The 18,230-nt window shown below is 41.1% G+C and overlaps 1 long non-coding RNA gene across 1 annotated transcript in view; it reads left to right on the top strand.

Moving 5' to 3' along the window:
* The window catches only part of LOC146855926 (uncharacterized), a 291,628-nt gene extending 273,889 nt beyond the window's left edge, over nt 1-17,739 (top strand). Inside the window, exon 3 of the long non-coding RNA XR_014980886.1 lies at nt 17,422-17,739. This is a non-coding gene — a long non-coding RNA (uncharacterized LOC146855926). The remainder of the gene's footprint in view (nt 1-17,421) is intronic.
* Nucleotides 17,740-18,230: the final 491 nt, after the last annotated feature.

Raw genomic sequence — 18,230 nt, 5'->3', positions numbered from 1 at the left:
TGATTGTCCCCTGTCTGCCAGCTGCCGAAGATCATCCATCACGGTCACCAGAGCTGACTTAGTTCTGTGTTCTGGACGGAAGCCAAATTGTACATCTGCCAGGCAGGTGGTCTGTTCTACAAAAACTGACAGGGATTTGCTAACCAGACGTTCAAGAATTTTCACTGGGTAGGGGAGGAGAGAGATGGGCCGATAATTGCATGGGCAGGTTGAGTATAGGGTGGCCTTCTTCAGAAGTGGCGTAACTACAGCCTGTTTCCAGCCAGAAGGTACCACTCCACTAAGGTGGAGAAGTGTGGCTCAATGATTAGAGCGGCAGACCCTGATGCAGAGATCTAGCCCGGGACCAGGGTTCAATTCCCTGCCTCGGTGGGTCTTGGGCTCAAAAATTCCACGGACCTGATAATTCTCACCTCGGTGCCTATTCCAATCATGGAGTCCCACTCTGCAACTCTGGGCAATAGCTTGCTTAATCTCCACAACGGCCCCCACAACGCTAAGGATGCCTGGCCTCCACCTTGGGGGTGCCCAGGAGTGGACGCCTCACAGGGAAAGCCAGGATGGGTTCCACAGCGGTGTTCATACAAGCGCCTTGAGACCCTTGCGGGTGAGTAGTGTGCTATACAAGGAGCGACTGATTACAAATCTGTCGAAGTCTAGGAAACAATTCTGAGGCAAGTTCCTTCCAGATTTTATGAGGAAGGGAGTCCAAAGGACATTATGGGATGTATTTTGAAGGTATATATTTTTAGTATAAGAATTGAATTAATTCATTTTTAATTCATTTTTTGTTTAATAAATATGTAATGATATATATTTTTAGGGGGGAAACGTTTTATGAGTATTTGGTTGTTTTGTAAAATTGTTAAATATGTAATATTTGCTTCATTATGTTAACTGTATTTTTCTGTTTATTATATAATATAAATTATGATAATTATATGTTTATTTTTAATTTTTGGAAGATAGTTTTATTTTCAGGGAAGTAGCGTGGAAGTGTTTTTAAATATATTTTTATTTATTAGGTGGTTATACTGACTTTATATATTTATATATAATTGTTTATATTTTTTATATATCTATTTTAGGTTGTTTTTTAGTTAGAATGCCTATTTTTATCTTTTGTCTATTTTTTCATAATTTATTATTTACATGTTTTAAAATACATTGTGATTTTAAAATGTAGGTTTTATTTACATTTATATAAATATAAATATATATATATATGGTATGTGAGCAATTCCGACGTTTCGGCCGAAACGCGTCATGACAAGCAGCAGAGAGAACTAAAATAAAAAACTTTACTTTGCCACCAAGAGGAGTTCGCGTCGTTCCTGATGGACTGATTGTTTGCAACATATATATATATATATATATATATATATATATATACATATATATATACATATATATATATGTGGTTACTCTCCTAGCCAATCAAGCCTTAGCAAAATCTAGGCCCTTGTATGCCTGCTTTATCGAGCTTAAAGTGGCTTTCGACAAAGTATCGAGAGCTACGTTATGGCCAAAAATGCAAGACTGGGGGGTACCGACTAAACTTCTGGAGGTCATCATTAATTTCTACTCACACATGTGGGTCCAAATCAAACAAGGAGATGGGTGCAGCTTAACTAACAAGATTCCAACATTTAATGGGTTAAAACAGGGTTGCGTGTTGGCACCCTGTCTATTCACCATTTACACCTCCGATCTTGATAAACGCCTTCGGTTAATTCAAGCCGATCCCCCAAAATTGGGCAAAATACCAACACTGTGGGCCCGATTCACAGAAGTAACTTAAGACAAAATCCTAAACTTACTACCATTTTGTTATTCACAGAAGGCACTTACTCATTTTGGTATTCACAGACGGCACTTACTCATTTCGCTAGTCACAGAAGTTAGGAGTCCTAACTTTAGGACTCCTAAATGCCTTCTGTGAGTACCGAAAGCATTAAAATTAGGATTTTTCTCAGTTTAGTAGTAGTATAGTTAGGACTCCTAACTTTAGGACTCCTAAATGCCTTCTGTGAATACCGAAAGTCTTAAAATTAGGATTTTTCTCAATTTAGTAGTAGTAAAGTTAGGACTCCTAACTTTAGGACTCCTAAATGCCTTCTGTGAATACCGAAAGCCTTAAAATTAGGATTTTTCTCAGTTTAGTAGTAGTAAAGTTAGGAGTCTTAACTTTAGGACTCCTAAACTGAGAAAAATCCTAATTTTAAGACTTTCCGTATTCACAGAAGGCATTTAGGAGTCCTAAAGTTAGGACTCCTAACTTCTGTGAATACCGAAATGAGTAAGTGCCTTCTGTGAATACGAAAATGGTAGTAAGTTTAGGATTTTTTCTTAAATTAGTTCTGTGAATCAGGCCCAGTGTCTCCAATATGCGGACAACATCGTTTTGCTAGCACAAACTCACGTAGGCCTTCAGAGACTGATTACGGAATTAGGAGCTTACACCACCCTGAACCAACTAACGACTAACCACCAAAAATCAAAAGTGATGTGCTTCTCTAAACACAATAAAACAACGAAAAAGCACACATTTTCCTGGAAATTGGGTGAGCAACCACTGACCTGGGGAGTTTCTTACAAACACCTAGCTTTTCAGCTAGATTGCAAGCTTAACTTTAAACTACATTTGGACCAAGGGCGCATGAAAGCCAAACAATTGTTGTACGCTTTTAAGATCTTTAAAAAAAAGCTCATAGGCTGCTCTATCGGCCATCTGCTAAAAGTGATTGCAGTAAAATTCCTACCCTCCATCTCTTATGGCTCGGAAATTCTGAATATTAAAGATGCCACAGTTTTAAACATAGCACAATCCACATTCTTCAAGAGATTGTTTTTAATCCCGCTACATACCTCACAGGCACAAATCCGCCTAGAATATGGATTAAAAAACCAGATCCCGGCCAGACAAGGCCCAATAGTAAAGTATTACTGGAGGATGAGGGAAGCAGAAGACAACACCCTAGCCCACCACTGTTGGGTAGAGATTGAAAATCAAGTAAGGATAGTCAATTCAACCACGACTGTTTTGAAGGAATCCCTGTTGTCATTACAGCTAGAGGAGGCCTGGTTTACCCCTTCAACGTACTCCGGTTTGAAAAGCGTTGTGAATCATGCCATCAAGCGGATTTCTCTATTAACGGACAAAACCACCTTTGCAAAAAAAATCCCGCTTGGGCTGTGATACATGCCTACCAGAAGCTGAAGCCGCAACCGTACCTGACTGAATACTTCTCGCACCAGAAAAAGCACTATCTGACGCTGCTACGAATAGGGTCATTTCCCTCAAAGGACCTGACCCCGAAATGGAAACACACATGGCCATCCAAGGAATGCCGCCTTTGTGGACAAGGGGACGAATTATTATTACACCTATTATGTACTTGCCCTTTTTTATTAGAAACTCAAAAAATCGTCCTTCGGGAGGCTCTAAAGAAGGAACAAATAAGAACATGCAGAGCAGCAGTCATCAGGTGTCTTGGAGGGTTGTCAATTCCCCTGTCTTGCAAAGCCAAAAGATTTTGGAAAATCGCGGCAAAATAACTGGAAAAAAGTGACTCAATTCAAGTAGCCTAAAAATAACTTGTAGTTACACATTCTTTAAGCACTGATACACCTGTCAATATTTTTATTCAACTAGTTGCTCACCGTTCGCGGTTATGACCTTAAGGGCTTTTTAATAATATGCTTTTAAAAATGTACACTTAAAGTATTGTGTTCCACAATGGTTCTCCATCCTTTTATAATTTTTAACAAATCAGATATAAGTATATTTGACTTGACTTGACTTGAGAGTGGTCACAAGTGATGAAAGAACCACATCAGGACCGACCATTTTAATTCTAATTTGTACTCACAATTGGTCCTTCGCTGTGTGTTGCACATTTCTAGATCCCTCTGTGGATCAGTGCGGACTATTCCACTGTCTCATTCATATTGTTGGTTGTTTCTGATGCATGGTTCAATATTTCCATCTGATAGGCATCCTTCTCAGGCCATATATCCTTTGTCCTGATGATAGTACCATTATTATGTTGGGGATGGAAACGCCGTCGGCTTTAGCACCTTGACACTGATTGGTTCAAATAGTTACTGCACACATGTGTAATGGTGCTTTTCCTATGCTTGCGACCTAGCTGTTTATTGTATTTTGGTCCCGCCTGAGTTCTTTGAATCGTTCTTCTTGAATACTGTCCCACTTTACATGTTCTTTTTATTCATTATTGTAAATAAAAGTATTTAAATTCCTACTTTATGTTATGTTATTAAAATTTATAAAGCGCGCAAATACCAAATTGGCGTTAGCAGTCCTGAGCGAGCTGGAACCTCTATTTGTTAAACCACCAGGTTTTGAGAGCTTTCCTGAAGGATGTCAGAGAAGGGATCCCCTATTGGGATTCCTATGATACAGTCTTTATTGAATCACTGTGTTGACCATTGTCTTTTACCTATGTTGTAAGTGACCATTGTTTCTGTAAAATTACTTGTACTCCAGCTCCCTCTCTGATTACTTGGGTGCCCTTATTCTTCGCAAAATATACTCAGTTTAGTGTTTCCAATAGACTTTAGCCATTTTGAAAATGCCCAAATTAGCTAGGGTTGGCCATGGGAACTTTTACCCGATTGGTTAGGGTATGCCAAAGAGTCATTCCTACCCACTACCCCGTGCCAGGCATAAATGTGGGAACTGCAGGCAGCCACTTCTGAACAGTCCTGGACATAAGGAAGATCAGAAAAGTGCTGAACCTGCTGACTGGGACCTAAGAAGAGCCAATAGGGACGAACATGCTCCCTCCTGTACCCAGGAAAAAGAAGACGGACCTGCTGTTAAAGCCACAGGGAAGCAGCAAACTGCAAAAGGCCTTTCCTGCAACTGCCCTGCTAAGCAGTGGAAGCTGAACCTGGCCTGGACTCTACTGTTGGCCTCTACCTGACACCCTATGAGTCTCTAAGTGCCTCTCCACAGGTCCTGGGGGGCTTTAAAAGTGTATTCTGTGGTGGATTGAGACTGAGGGACTTATTATGAGTTTGGCAGTCCTCCTGCAGCACCGCCACCTCTGAACTGGCAGGATGACGACCAAACCCATCGTGCACACACCCACCTGGGATTCTGAGTTGAATTCATGGCAGTCGTGTAGTACTGAGGCACACTCATGCCAGTAGCTGTGTTAGGCTTATAGGAGAGCCTTAACAGCAGACCGCCGCCATGACAGCGTCTACAGCACGCTCCTGCACAGTGTGGCATGCACCATGTCATGCATGATACACCATAAAGGAACAGGGGTACAATTCCTTTAAATTCCTTCTGGCATGCTCAATACACCAACTACCTTGCCAATTGCTTAGAAAAAAAACAGCTATCAAGAGCAAAACTTGGCTGGTGGCGTGAGTTACAGTGTGTGTGCATTTCATGCAATAATTGAGGAATGTCAGGGTTTTTTCGAGTTTGTATATGCTGAACTATTAATATTTGAACTGCTTTTTTAGTGAGATTTTATATGGAAAAAATAGGGATTGCAGTGCAATATAATTTGTTCGTTTTTTTTAGTTTTTTTTTTTAAATAAGCAATATAAATAATAATATTTCTCTTCATCCTTTTAATGCAGAGTAGAATTCTCTTTTTTGTTCTTCAAATGAACTAATAGCATGCAGACATTTCCTTCCAAACAGAAGCATTTCAGATGGACGTGCACTTCTGGTCTTGGTTCCCAACTGAACAGAGCAAGGTGACATTTTGCAGTCTGTGCACCCGGAGGAAAACACGCGTGACTTGTGCCAGCCGAATTAAGATGAAGCCGCGGTTGGGGAGCGCGCTGATATCTCATTTGTCAAGGGCACACACATAACATCTTGCACAATGCAGAGCAGCTCACCTGGGGAGAGACAAGAATAGATCTTTCTGCCGCAGAGAACTTTTGCAGCTATTTAGAAAATTACAGTTATCAAAAGAGGAGTTCAGCGTAGTAAAAAGTGTGTTATTTAAATTTCCACTGCGTCACAGAAGAAGGAGAAGAGCAGGCATAACCAAACAGCAGACTGACTGAACAATTTGTAAACAAAAGGGTTTATGCGTTCACTGAGACAAGTCTCTGCTCAGCTCAAACCATCCTAATTAACGGTTGAACAGAACATAGGGTGTGCTGTGACAGAAAACGAGGCTGCATGTTATAGTGTCTTGCGAATTAACAATGACTGAACCCATTTGGCTCCTGATGAACCACATAGAGCTATGAAGTAATGAATAGAGTGTATTGCAGTGAAGGCCGCTTTAGAATGTTGAGTTCACGGTTACACACCGACAAATAAAGACGTGTATTACTAAGATACATGTTTGGTGTAGTCTTTTCCAGGTACTCCAGCTGGGAAGACACTACAAATGGCGACGTAACAGGGAACAAGTAACCCGAAGACTGACTGTGCTCTCTCAGAGAGTTTGTTGCGGTTAAAGCAAACTGCCAGTGTGTGCCATGTGTGTACCGTAGAAGTATAGAATTGACCTTTAATGCATGTGGAGTCAAAGTGTAGTTCCAGCCGCTGTGAAGCAGATGAAAACTAAAGCATTTACAGAGAATCTACATGTCGTTGCTCGAGAACCGGTTGGTCAGGCCATATGTAAAGGTACTGCCCTACTATGCAACATAGAACCATACACAGTATGGAGTGATAACGCTGCGATTGCAAGTGCACCCAAGCAGAGATCCACCTGGTGTCAAAAAGTGCAAAGAGGTAGTCAACCGCAAGATAATACTGTGACTATAAGTGCTGTAAGGCAGAGATCAATCAGGTGTAAGTAAGTACACACAAACATCAGAAGCAAAGCAAACTAGATGCAAGAAACAGTTGTCTGCTTAGCAGAAGAAATTAAAGAGAGTCTTCATACTGTAGCACTGGGCATAGTAGCCCAAGGAGAAGTGCCCATCATTATGCTTATGGATCCATCCATACCTGAAGAGTCGAACCACCAATGCCGCTGAGTGGGTCTCAGAACAAATCCACAGTTTCTAAAGAGAGAAAGTCAGTGAGGAGTCTGGAAAAGAGACATGTTGTTATTTCGATATAGACCAAGAAAAAAATCAAGTTTCCATTTATCATCAAGGATGATCTGCTGGCCAGTATGTCACAGGGTCTCAGGGAGAATGAGCTAGAAGCAGAGGCTGAAAGACCACCACGACCCGCCTCAATAAATTCCACACTTGTCTTCAATGTTGCCACTTTCTTGAAACCACCATCATCATTCGATACCGCCAAAAAGCAAAATATTGGCGACTGATGGACTACATGGATAGAGACATTTGAAGATTTCTTTGATACCCTTGAAGAGAATGATAACAAAAATATTATCAAAGACATGAAAAATCTTGCTGGTGATGGCATTAATAAATCATAAAGAAAATGCCACAAATTGACGAAGAATCACATGCCACCAGATTAAAAAACCTTGAATGTCAAGTTTAATCTAATGCCAAACGTTGACTATAAAATATATATTTTCAGTCAAGGATGACAGAAAGTTGGTGAATCCATCTATGAAATTGTAGAGAGACTTGGCACACTCATCGAACACTGTAAGTTCAATTAATTTAATGATGAAGGAGCCAAACTTCTTAAGGTCATTGCTGGATGCTTGGCCGATTCATTCAGATGGCGAATGCTGAGAGAAGCTTTGAGTCTGGAATGAGTGCTGATGGCTGCTAGAACTGACGAGTGTGCTGATCAACAAGATGCTGACATGGATGCCGGAGGTGCCCAGAATGAACCAATCATCAGGGCCGGACTGGGAACCAAAACCAGTCCTGGCAATCTGCTCAGCCAGCCCCCCTGGGGGGCTGAGGGGATGCAGCCGAGCTGTTTGCAAGGGCTGGTTTTGGCTGATTTTGTTACCAGGGGCCGATATTGCAGGACCATGGTAACAAAAACGGCCCCCAGGGGCCCAAAACTGGCCCCCACCCTAGCGGCCCACCCGGGAAACACCCGGTGCCGGCTACGGCCAGTCTGGCCCTGCCAGACATGAATTTGAAAAGCAGGTCAAAGCACAAGACTAAGGGACATATGGTTGTGTCTACACGCAAAAATATGTTATGTTTTAGATGTGGATTTTCTTTAACCCACAAATACAAATGTCCCATCATTGGACAGACATGTAGAGGCTGTGGGACCATTTGAAGATGGTGTGCAAAGCAAAGGAAAAACAAGTGTGTCACGGCGTGAAGACAAAATGGACGTCGGAAAGTTCCAGAAATAATTTGCAATGTGCATCTACCCATCTGCCCAGCTGAGGCGTCAGGTACACCAAATCTACACAGAACGAAGTCAATTGTCATCCAATTCATCGTCAAACAGTTCATGCATATCAGTATCAAGTGAAAGTGAAGAAGATGGTTGTACAGTGTCTATGTTTACTTAAAAAATGTGTACATGTCGGACTGCTCGCATGTGAAGAAAACTGTCAGTCAAAGAACAGTCAGCATGTCAAAGCACCAAAGTCATTCAAACATTGTTCAAAAATTACACTGAAATTAAATGGTTGTTCGATACCTTTCATCACCGACAGTGGTGTGTCGATAAACATTATGCCTGAGTAGAAATATACTGAATTGCATCCCTTTCCACAACGTATGCTGCATCAGCACCATTAAAAAGTCAAGGATCATTTATAGTGACGATGAGACACAAGAAAATGAAGGTGCAAGTACGCATCAAGTGCCTGTCTACTCAGCTTCAGTACAGCTGCGGATATGGAACTGATCTGATTTCTGTGATCTACAACATGAATGCTCACAATGAAATAGCATGTCAGTTCCCTTCATTGTTTCATAGTTTAGGAAAGCTTAAGACTATGAAAGTAAAGTTACATATTAATGAGGAAGTCCGTCCTGTTGCTTGTAGACCTAGGCAAATTGGTTTTCATTTACAAGATGTTGTTAAAAAAGAACTTGAATCATTACTTAAGCATGATATTATTTAGTGTTCGAGTGGTACGAAGGCCATGAGTTTCTCTCATCGTTCGAGTGCCCAAAAAGACAGTGAAGGAGTGGTGCGAATATGGGTTGGCATGCGTCATGCAAACAAGGCAATTGAGCGAGAATGGCATTGAGGACCACACATTGCTGACGTGACAAAGCAGCTAAATGGTGCAATGGTCTTCTCTCACCTTCATTTAAATAAAGGTTATCATGATTTGGAACTTGAAGAAGATTACAGGTACATTACAACCCGTATTACACGTGTTGGTCTCACTTGATATAAAAGACTAAGGGGCATATGTATCAACATCACCATTTGCGATTCTCAAATAGCGGTTTTTAAAGAATCGCTATTTGAGAATTGCAAAACGGGATGTATTTAAAAAATTGCAAACTTTTTGCGATTTCTTAAAATTCCTTAATTGCGATTAGCAAATTGCGAAATCGCAATTAAGGAATACCTGCCCATTCATTTCTATGGGCCAGGAGACCCATAGGAATGAATGGGAAGTAATTTTCAAATAGCGAATCGCAATTTGAGAATAATTTCAAAGGTGCAAGGGTGTCATGATGACACCCTAATGCACTCCTGAAATTAGCATGTGTGTGCATATGGCGCACATACAAGCCCTAAGGGCATGTATGAGCGCCACGTGGCACTTTGTAAAATTCAAAAAAGTGCTTTTTGAAAGGAAATCGCAAATTACCACCAACTGGAAGTTGGTGGTAATTTGCGATTTCTTAAGGATAATTCGCACAACTTGGGTGCTTTTTACATATCATTTAAGAAATCGCAATTTGCGATTTCTTAAATGCTTACGCAAAATTAAGAAATCGCTAAATTAGCAATTCCTTAATTTTGCGATGGGATTTGCCTCATACATCCCGATTACCGATTTTTTAATCGCAAACGCTGTTATTTTGCGAATCGCAGCGTTTGCGATTAAAAATTCGTTTGATACATATGCCCCTAAGGCCTTATTTAGATCTCGGCGGATGGAATACTCCATCACAAACGTGGCAATATCTTGTCCACAGTATTACAATCGCCATAGGATATAATGGGATAGTAATATGGTCACCTTAGTGACGGTGTATTCCCATCTGCCAGAATCTAAATTAGGCCCTAAGTTTTGGTGTGTCATTTGCTGCAGAAGTCTGAAGAGTTCATTTAACCCCTTCAGTGCCCATGACGAGCTGGACTCGTCATGGGCCGCGGTGGCGCTGTGCCCATGACGAGTCCAGCTCGTCATAGACCCCGCCCGCTAATTCAACGGCCGGCACAGGGCGGGGAAAGGGGCGGGCACTGAAGGGGTTAACTTATCATACAGTGTCACAAATGTGTTTAATTACAGCAATGACATTGGATTTCGTAGATACCCAAAAAGAACATGATAAAGCTCTTACACAAGTATGTTGTTTCCTTGACGTGATTTCCATTCATTGAGGAGCTCTCATCCATCACTCAAGACCGAGTCATTGAGAGATTAGATGGCATCTTTGCCACATGGGTTGTTACAGCCATAATAAGATCTGACAATGGCCCACCTTTTAATAGATAGGAGTTCTAAGATTTTTATAGCATCTGAGTATAAAGCATCAAAAGAGAACTCCTAGGTGGTGGCAGCCTAAAGGGACTAGTTGGAAGGTTTATGAGTATGCTAAAGAAAGCAGTTTAGCGTGCTATACTTGAAAAGCTCAATTTACAAACTGTGTTAAACTCTGCATTGCGAGCTTACCGTTCAACACCTCACGTCACCACCAGTGAAATCCGCCAACATTGATGTTCAGTAGAACAACGACTAACAAGATACCCCAGTGGACCATTCAGAGAGAAAGAGATGAGAATGCCATTTGTATGAGGGACTTGGGTCAGCAAAAAAAGATGAAAACACATGCTAAATGAAGACAACATTCGGAAAACATTACCTTCCAGAGAGTAAACAAAGTGCTCGTCCTACAGATGCAGAAAAGTAAATCTGATGCAGAAACTTTCCAAGTAGTATCAACCAAAACACACATGGTGCCTGCCCAGAGCCCTGGGAAGTCTTTTACAAGAGACCCTTCTCACTTTTGGCGTTTGATTCATAGTTCACCAGATCTCCACGGTGGAGGAGAGATTAATTCTGAAACACCAGTGACTGCTGCTGCCTTTTCACCATCCCAGCACATCTTGGATCATGATGATGGCCGGCCTCAACTTTATGAAACATGGTCAGTTCATACCATTATAGCACCAAAAAGATTAATTTAAGATAATAAATGTATATATGTGTGTATATTTATGTAAAAGTGACAAGTTTTCATTTAACAGAGGAGGAGATTTCGTGTCTTGAGAATTAACAGTGATGGAACCCTTTTGGCTCCTGATGAACTCTGTAGAGCTATGACGTAATGAATAGAGAGTATTGCAGTGAAGGCTGCTTTAGAATGTTCAGTTTACAGTTACATGCCAACAAATAAAGACGTGTATTACTAAGCTCTGTGTGTGGCTTAGTCTTTGATGGGTACCCTGGCTTGGAAGACGCTAAACATGTATTGCTCTATTTTTTTTTAATGCTCTGAACTTCGCACCTCGAAGGACAATAAAAGGCTTTACAAATAGCCCCCATATTGCAAATGGCAATGTTTTACTCAGGTAACATATCAGAGCGAAGGGTGTATCTTTGGGATGCATTTTAGGCCAAATTGGGCCAGTACCATTGTGCAAGACTGGGTAGGATTTTAAGGCATTTTTCTATGGGGTCCTCAGGATTAGCTACTACAGAACTTATGTTACAGATGTTGTTAAAGCAAATCAATGAGCTTTCCCAGCATGGGGAGTAAGTGTTTGTGCTTGCATGCGAGGGTGTGTGTGTGGTGGGGCAGCGGGGAGGGCTATGTTTTTATGGTGCCCTAGGCAAAGTAACATTTTGACTATCCCTTCCCTGAGCATGGCTTGTTGTACCACCAGTTCTGCTCAAAAGAGGGAAGTGTTTTAAAAGTTGAGCGTGACGAGGGGGTAACCCAAAGTACACAAATGACGCTACACTTGACAATAGGAAAGCCTTGTTTTTTATAACAGTAGACTAGATAAACGAGGATTCGAACTCACACCAGACAAAAACACAAAAGACACTGAATATTTGGAAAGTGCTTAGATCACAATGGAGAAAAAGGCCTCTACAGTACTGCAGATATTTTTAGGTAACTCACATCATGCACTGATGAAGTTCTTATATGTGAAACTTGCATGCGCCTTTGTTTTGCTGCAATTTTCAGTCAATGAGTGGAGACTCTTGTGCTTTGAAATGTGAGGAGCTGCATTGCTGAGGTTGTAAAAATGGCGATGTTAAATGGATGGGCTCTTGTGTATACTCTGAAACTAGCAGGGAGGATTCTTATATATTTAATCTACTTCACAGAAACAATGTCCCTGGACATGGAATTTGGGAGATCTGCTGGAGCACTACTAAGAGCATTCTAGTTGACTCCACTACTTTATTAGGAGATTTTACCGGTATCTGATGGCAGCTATTTTTTGCAGTATATTGTTATTTAAATAGAGCTTCCCTTGGATGTTCTGGTAAACGCATGTCATAAAGCCACCAAAACCCCATTTTCCATAAATCAATCCAGTAAAAATTATTTGTACAGTGATTTAAGTGGGATACAAAAAGTCGAGGTCCTCAAAAGGGATGTGGCCAAAGAAGTATAATACAAATCCTTTACAAGAGGTGTGCCCCATGTGATTGTCGATGTGGCATAAAACAAGTGAAATACAATTCTGTACTTGACGACAGTGGCGGCTACTCCGCTAAGGCGGAGGAGCGTTGCCCCACTGCTTTTAGCAGTGGAAATAAAGGAAAAATAAAACTATAACTTCTTGTTGTTATCATTTTATTTGCTCCTGCTGTTCTGGTAAACGCATGTCATAAAGCCACCAAAACCCCATTTTCCATAAATCAATCCAGTAAAAATTATTTGTACAGTGATTTAAGTGGGATACAAAAAGTCGAGGTCCTCAAAAGGGATGTGGCCAAAGAAGTATAATACAAATCCTTTACAAGAGGTGTGCCCCATGTGATTGTCGATGTGGCATAAAACAAGTGAAATACAATTCTGTACTTGACGACAGTGGCGGCTACTCCGCTAAGGCGGAGGAGCGTTGCCCCACTGCTTTTAGCAGTGGAAATAAAGGAAAAATAAAATTATAACTTCTTGTTGTTATCATTTTATTTGCTCCTGCTGTTCTGGTAAACGCATGTCATAAAGCCACCAAAACCCCATTTTCCATAAATCAATCCAGTAAAAATTATTTGTACAGTGATTTAAGTGGGATACAAAAAGTCGAGGTCCTCAAAAGGGATGTGGCCAAAGAAGTATAATACAAATCCTTTACAAGAGGTGTGCCCCATGTGATTGTCGATGTGGCATAAAACAAGTGAAATACAATTCTGTACTTGACGACAGTGGCGGCTACTCCGCTAAGGCGGAGGAGCGTTGCCCCACTGCTTTTAGCAGTGGAAATAAAGGAAAAATAAAATTATAACTTCTTGTTGTTATCATTTTATTTGCTCCTGCTAGGGCGTCTTTGCGGGGCAGGGTGGGCAGGGCTGCTTTGCTCTCAGAGCAGGGGGGAGGAGGGGTGAGCACTCTGTAAGTGTGCAATGACTAATTGACTTGCCCCCTCGGGCCGGCAAAACAGTCAAGTGTACTCTGCATGTTCTTCACCCTGGCTGCATTACAGCCTGGTTGGAGAACATGACCAGGCTCCCATTTCCTGGCTGAGCGCCGAACCATGATGCTAAGACCAATCACAATGCTGCATTGCAGCGTTGTGATTGGTCAGAGAAGCCTGGATGTGCTTCCTGTTTCTAGCTGGGAAGATGCAGGAGAGAGGCAGCAACAACAGAGAGACACGGCGAAGAGGTACGTTTTTTCCAATTATTTTTGACAACCATATGTTGCATGAAAAGTAAAAATGCAGCAACTCATCTCATTAGAAATGTAAGGTAACCGCTGAAAATACCCTTTGACCTCTGTCACGATTCATTAAGGGATTCTGGGGCAGGCATAAATGCATTTACTATTGAAGATTTCTACATCACAACTATATAGAAATCCATATTAGTGAAACTGATTCAAGGGGTGAGAATTGGGTGTTCCAAAGTGTGTTTTGCCTTGGAAGTTTGAGAATGACCACAAAAGGTTACATTTGTGGGCATTCCAAAAGTCCTCTCTGATTTTTCCCCACGCTGTAACGGCTGGAGGACTTTCCTTTTCAGGCTGATAGGAGGAACAGATTACCACCAGATTTGCTTGGGGTATTGGGGTGCTTTCTCCATGGAGGAAAAATTAAAAATGTTTCCCCTGTGGAGAAAATAAACGTGCATTTGCTTGGAAGTTCGAGTCCCCTTTTGGAGAAGTTTGAGCAGTGGTAAAAGGAGCCATTGGCAAAAGTCACATTACATTCCCAGTAACATGCCTCAAAACCTGTACATGGTGCAGCTTTCCAGGTGTACTACCGTGATGTTTGTGAATGGCAAAACACTTAGGGTCCGACACAATCTAGGTGTGGGAACTGACCGACCGAAGGTCGGTGGTTCTGAAAACTGTATTGCAATGCAACCTTCCATGGCGTTGTTGCTAACTCTCATTTCTCTATGGGAGCTTGTGGTGCAGGCGGAAATCACCCCCAGCTCCCATACTCCCATAGAGGAATGGGAGTTTGTGTAAATCCCTGCACCATGTGGCAGGCACCGTGACACGGTGCAGGGATTTTCTGGGGGGCACCAGGCCCTCAACCATAGGCAGCAGAGGGAAGGGGACCCTGCCAGGGGCCCACAAATTTGCTTACCAATAGGCTTTCCATGTCAGAAAGCCTGACCTGGAAAGCCTGTCGGAAACCGGCATCATAATCCCGACGGCAGTAACGCTGTTCGTTAGGGATTATGTGCGGCTTCAGTCTGCCCGATAGAGTCCTTGAGCCCATCGGAAGCCAGTCTGTTCGACCGGCCAGTTTAAACTCCGACCACTGTCTTCGTAATAGGGCAGTAGAAGTTTTAACCTTGGATGTCGATCGGAAAGCCTCCGACCTGTGGTCGTAGGCTTTCCAACTGACATCCAAATGAGGCGCTTAATAGAATGTTCTGACTGTGATGTAAACCTCCACTAGTACTATGAATTTTTTTGCAGAATGGGGCACAAAATGTGCTGTTTTGTAGATCTGTTACCAAACTTTGTCACACCATTTATATTTGTTTTGAGTTTTTTCTAGAGCACTCTGGAGGGTTTCATGGCACTCGTTGCTACGAATCTCTAAAACAATCCTGAGTCACAAAAGGATCAGAGCTCACAATCACTGAGCAAGTAACCAGGTTTTAAGTTTCTTTCTAAACTGAAGGAGATCAGATGGTAGATCCACGTGATGGGCTTTCTGATGGGGTGAGATGTTTTCCCTTCTTCACAAGGAACAGTAAGGTAGGATGTAAAAACTACATTTTTCAGCAAGAGCTGGCACATACCTAAAATTTGGCGATCCAAGTTCATTGAAGAAAATGTGTGTGTGGCTGTGAGCCCGGGTACAAGTGGAAGTTTTCCTGCTGCCTTCCAGACAGTGGAAGCATACCCATAGGCTGATTCATAAAGACATTTATGAGAATGTGAAATAACACTATAGCATTACTACTTTACATACTCTTAAAGGCCTTTGTGAATCAGCCCGAAATGGCCATCCCTCTATCAGGAGAATTGCAAAGAGGGCACAGTCCTTTCTATTTGTATTACGTGTATATGACTACTTTCTGCTTAGTCCCATTTCCTTACATTATAGATGCTTTGTGGGAAATTCCCAAACAAATGTAAGTACTCAAGAATGTTTTGTGAATCAGCCCTGAAGTCGACAGCCTTGTACTTGGTAACTTGGAGTTGTTTCAAGATAAACAAAAGACTGTTATCAAAATACACCTCTGCCTTTTATCAAAGACACGTTTTCTTCGATTGTTCTACATCTAAAGTTCAGTGTGTGGCTACTTTGTTATTATTAATTTGAAGAATATATGACTCGAATTTGTTTGGAGTCGGGTAAGGACACATGATACATATTTCTTCTGGTTCTTTTGGCACTTTCTGTTGCAGTCTGTTTCTTAGTGGCATCACTGGAACTGATTGTAGGTTATTTTTCTTTAATATTCTTTTAGTATTGGATACATAGAGTCTTTGAAATTGCTTTGAAGTTTAGTGAGAAGGAAGCAAAGTACATTGTTTTGGAATATTTTTGGGTGTAAGGTTTCAAGTACTAGGTTACACTTGGTGTTATATAACAATGGGTACTTAGGCTGTTTCTTTGGGATATTTTTTAAATGGTGGTAGTATCACTGGTGCATGGTTTGGTATGCCGGTCACTGACTGTTTTTTGTGAGCATGCGATAAATGTGGTCACGGGATTAGCTTGTTTTGTTACTATCTACAGGAGTCATCATCCTTTATGTAATGTTGAGTCCTGAGGATGGTCTGGCGGACCAATTGGGCCATAAAAGACCGAAACGTCGAGAACACACCCTTATTTCCTTGGATTAGAATGAATTAAAACGTTTTGTCCCATTTATGTAAATATCTGAAGTTTGGATCGTATGGGCTGTTTTATATGCTGTCCATATTGTTTTAAGTAAAAAGGGTGATTACACTCCCATCAATCCCTTTATAAAATTGAGAAAGTTGAAGGAATTGTTTTGGTAGTGTCAGTGTTGCTATCTGTGTATACTGTTTGTATCTAAAATTGTGGATGTTTTGTGTAATGCATTATATATAATAAGTATAATATAAATTAAATAAAAACATTCATATCTGAAATACATCCGTGAATGTAACCTCTCTTTTTGCGATTAACTGATTGGATCACATCTGTGACTGTGAATAAGTGTCAAACTTACTTTGGATAGAAATAATGCCTCAAGGGATATATTGTGTATAAAATATGTTATCAAAATAGAACATCAGAAGCAGGGAGACAAGTAATTCATTATTTTGTATCACTGTTCAACCCATTTTGAGAATCAAGCTGTCACAGTGACATATAAAATGAGGAAAGTGTATCCGTCCACAGTCATACCTGCAGGTGCCTCCCTAGTGCAATGACATTCAGTGGATCAGTGTCTCTTCAATGAGCTGTGGTCTGCTAAGAGAGAGGATGAAGAGCTTTACGGGCCTATTTAATGTGTAGAAGGCCACTCAAATCCATGTATGGCGACACCAGATGCATTGGAGTGGTTGGATAACCACTGATAGCACTGACAAGCTCAATCTTTTACATGTCTATGTGATTCTGACAGGTTACCACCTCTGCATGTTGAAGGGCTTCCTGGACTGTAGGTAGTAAAATACATAGCGCCCGCAACTGTTCTTAATCAGTAAGCAAGCTCTGCTCCTTCATGACACATCATTTATATTTGTTTCTTGTAGGTCTCTTCTTCAGGAGAATGCGCCCGGCAGGTGACTACCCGTGGAACATCATTCAGAGGCCTGCCCTGGACTTGACCATTCAGGAGCTCCTGTGGGCAACACACCCTGTGATACACCTCTGGATCTTACAAGAGACCTACATACTGAGTACAAATACTTCAGACTTGCCAGATATAGTGTCATTTTCTTGCTTTTAATTTGCTAGCGTGTGTGGGCTTTCCTTCCTCCTCTTGTGCTTGTAATTCCCCTGGAACATGGGCGCGTTACTTATGTCCTTCCACTACTTGCTTTTCAAACACTACTTTGGGTTAATTAGGCTGTGAGCTGCCTGTGTTTTTCAGCCATGTCATTTGTGTACTTCTTGTTCCCGGCTGGACTCCATGTGCGAGTTGCGATGTTCAATAAAAAAAGTAGGTGAAATGCGTTTTTTAAGCACAGGTGGGGGACGCATTACAAAGGGAGTGGGTGGGAGAAGCAGTCAGTCAAAAAACAATGTTTATTTAGACCTTGGTCTTTAAACAATTATGAAATCATTTTAAAAAACATCACAATATATACATTATCAATGTTAGGGAGTTGGTACATTTTTTATAGATAGTACATGAATCCAGTATTTCAGCTCAGGGAGGCTCAGCACATTTTAAAAATATATACAATATAAAAATATTCTTAGAAAATACAATTATTAGTACCATGATACAAAAGTTAAAATAGTTTAAAATCATTAAATCTTTTAACTAAATCATTCTTAGGAAATGTATTTTATTTTTTTAATTTCTTTAATATATTTCCCAATTGCAATCGCTATA

This window comes from Triturus cristatus, chromosome 4_1, assembly GCF_964204655.1.
Source record: "Triturus cristatus chromosome 4_1, aTriCri1.1, whole genome shotgun sequence".
NCBI lineage: Eukaryota > Metazoa > Chordata > Amphibia > Caudata > Salamandridae > Triturus > Triturus cristatus.
Note: the sequence above shows the minus strand (reverse complement) of the source record. Positions and strands in the feature narration are given on the sequence as shown.